Below are 3,416 nucleotides of genomic sequence, written 5' to 3' on the forward strand. Positions count from 1 at the left end.
AAAAGCAATGCGCCGCGTTGGACTTAGCCGCTGTTTGGACGGGTCGGCTCGCGAGCGAGGCGTTCGCGTCCGCCGGCCGAAAGCAATGCACCGCGTTGGACTTAGCCGCTGGTTGGACGGGTCGGCTCGCGAGCGAGGCGTTCGCGTCCGCCGGCCAAAAGCAATGCGCCGCGTTGGACTTAGCCGCTGGTTGGACGGGTCGGCTCGCGAGCGAGGCTTTCGCGTCCGCCGGCCGAAAGCAATGCGCCGCGTTGGACTTAGCCGCTGGTTGGAGGGGTCGGCTCGCGAGCGAGGCGTTTGCGTCCGCCGGCCGAAAGCAATGCGCCGCGTTGGACTTAGCCGCTGGTTGGACGGGTCGGCTCGCGAGCGAGGCGTTCGCGTCCGCCGGCCAAAAGCAATGCGCCGCGTTGGACTTAGCCGCTGTTTGGACGAGTCGGCTCGCGAGCGAGGCGTTCGGGTCCGACGGCCGAAAGCAATGCGCCGCGTTGGACTTAGCCGCTGGTTGGACGGGTCGGCTCGCGAGCGAGGCGTTCGGGTCCGCCGGCCAAAAGCAATGCGCCGCGTTGGACTTAGCCGCTGTTTGGACGGGTCGGCTCGCGAGCGAGGCGTTCGCGTCCGCCGGCCGAAAGCAATGCACCGCGTTGGACTTAGCCGCTGGTTGGACGGGTCGGCTCGCGAGCGAGGCGTTCGGGTCCGACGGCCGAAAGCAATGCACCGCGTTGGACTTAGCCGCTGGTTGGACGGGTCGGCTCGCGAGCGAGGCGTTCGGGTCCGACGGCCGAAAGCAATGCGCCGCGTTGGACTTAGCCGCTGGTTGGAGGGGTCGGCTCGCGAGCGAGGCGTTCGCGTCCGCCGGCCAAAAGCAATGCGCCGCGTTGGACTTAGCCGCTGTTTGGACGAGTCGGCTCGCGAGCGAGGCGTTCGGGTCCGACGGCCGAAAGCAATGCGCCGCGTTGGACTTAGCCGCTGGTTGGACGGGTCGGCTCGCGAGCGAGGCGTTCGGGTCCGACGGCCGAAAGCAATGCGCCGCGTTGGACTTAGCCGCTGTTTGGACGAGTCGGCTCGCGAGCGAGGCGTTCGGGTCCGACGGCCGAAAGCAATGCGCCGCGTTGGACTTAGCCGCTGGTTGGACGGGTCGGCTCGCGAGCGAGGCGTTCGGGTCTGCCGGCCAAAAGCAATGCGCCGCGTTGGACTTAGCCGCTGGTTGGACGGGTCGGCTCGCGAGCGAGGCGTTCGGGTCCGCCGGCCAAAAGCAATGCGCCGCGTTGGACTTAGCCGCTGTTTGGACGGGTCGGCTCGCGAGCGAGGCGTTCGCGTCCGCCGGCCGAAAGCAATGCACCGCGTTGGACTTAGCCGCTGGTTGGACGGGTCGGCTCGCGAGCGAGGCGTTCGGGTCCGACGGCCGAAAGCAATGCGCCGCGTTGGACTTAGCCGCTGGTTGGAGGGGTCGGCTCGCGAGCGAGGCGTTCGCGTCCGCCGGCCAAAAGCAACGCGCCGCGTTGGACTTAGCCGCTGGTTGGACGGGTCGGCTCGCGAGCGAGGCATTCGCGTCCGCCGGCCAAAAGCAATGCGCCGCGTTGGACTTAGCCGCTGGTTGGACGGGTCGGCTCGCGAGCGAGGCGTTCGCGTCCGCCGGCCAAAAGCAATGCGCCGCGTTGGACTTAGCCGCTGTTTGGACGAGTCGGCTCGCGAGCGAGGCGTTCGGGTCCGACGGCCGAAAGCAATGCGCCGCGTTGGACTTAGCCGCTGGTTGGACGGGTCGGCTCGCGAGCGAGGCGTTCGGGTCTGCCGGCCAAAAGCAATGCGCCGCGTTGGACTTAGCCGCTGGTTGGACGGGTCGGCTCGCGAGCGAGGCGTTCGGGTCCGCCGGCCAAAAGCAATGCGCCGCGTTGGACTTAGCCGCTGTTTGGACGGGTCGGCTCGCGAGCGAGGCGTTCGCGTCCGCCGGCCGAAAGCAATGCACCGCGTTGGACTTAGCCGCTGGTTGGACGGGTCGGCTCGCGAGCGAGGCGTTCGCGTCCGCCGGCCAAAAGCAATGCGCCGCGTTGGACTTAGCCGCTGGTTGGACGGGTCGGCTCGCGAGCGAGGCTTTCGCGTCCGCCGGCCGAAAGCAATGCGCCGCGTTGGACTTAGCCGCTGGTTGGAGGGGTCGGCTCGCGAGCGAGGCGTTTGCGTCCGCCGGCCGAAAGCAATGCGCCGCGTTGGACTTAGCCGCTGGTTGGACGGGTCGGCTCGCGAGCGAGGCTTTCGCGTCCGCCGGCCGAAAGCAATGCGCCGCGTTGGACTTAGCCGCTGGTTGGAGGGGTCGGCTCGCGAGCGAGGCGTTCGGGTCCGTCGGCCGAAAGCAATGCGCCGCGTTGGACTTAGCCGCTGGTTGGACGGGTCGGCTCGCGAGCGAGGCTTTCGCGTCCGCCGGCCGAAAGCAATGCGCCGCGTTGGACTTAGCCGCTGGTTGGAGGGGTCGGCTCGCGAGCGAGGCGTTTGCGTCCGCCGGCCGAAAGCAATGCGCCGCGTTGGACTTAGCCGCTGGTTGGAGGGGTCGGCTCGCGAGCGAGGCGTTTGCGTCCGCCGGCCGAAAGCAATGCACCGCGTTGGACTTAGCCGCTGGTTGGACGGGTCGGCTCGCGAGCGAGGCGTTCGGGTCCGACGGCCGAAAGCAATGCGCCGCGTTGGACTTAGCCGCTGTTTGGACGGGTCGGCTCGCGAGCGAGGCGTTCGCGTCCGCCGGCCGAAAGCAATGCACCGCGTTGGACTTAGCCGCTGTTTGGACGAGTCGGCTCGCGAGCGAGGCGTTCGGGTCCGACGGCCGAAAGCAATGCGCCGCGTTGGACTTAGCCGCTGGTTGGACGGGTCGGCTCGCGAGCGAGGCGTTCGGGTCTGCCGGCCAAAAGCAATGCGCCGCGTTGGACTTAGCCGCTGGTTGGACGGGTCGGCTCGCGAGCGAGGCGTTCGGGTCCGCCGGCCAAAAGCAATGCGCCGCGTTGGACTTAGCCGCTGTTTGGACGGGTCGGCTCGCGAGCGAGGCGTTCGCGTCCGCCGGCCGAAAGCAATGCACCGCGTTGGACTTAGCCGCTGGTTGGACGGGTCGGCTCGCGAGCGAGGCGTTCGCGTCCGCCGGCCAAAAGCAATGCGCCGCGTTGGACTTAGCCGCTGGTTGGACGGGTCGGCTCGCGAGCGAGGCTTTCGCGTCCGCCGGCCGAAAGCAATGCGCCGCGTTGGACTTAGCCGCTGGTTGGAGGGGTCGGCTCGCGAGCGAGGCGTTTGCGTCCGCCGGCCGAAAGCAATGCGCCGCGTTGGACTTAGCCGCTGGTTGGACGGGTCGGCTCGCGAGCGAGGCTTTCGCGTCCGCCGGCCGAAAGCAATGCGCCGCGTTGGACTTTGCCGCTGGTTGGAGGGGTCGGCTCGCGAGCGAGGCG

This window comes from Prorops nasuta, unplaced genomic scaffold (genome assembly GCF_024137725.1).
Source record: "Prorops nasuta isolate Cenicafe-Biocafe unplaced genomic scaffold, Cenicafe_Pnas_1.2 PNAS00172, whole genome shotgun sequence".
NCBI lineage: Eukaryota > Metazoa > Arthropoda > Insecta > Hymenoptera > Bethylidae > Prorops > Prorops nasuta.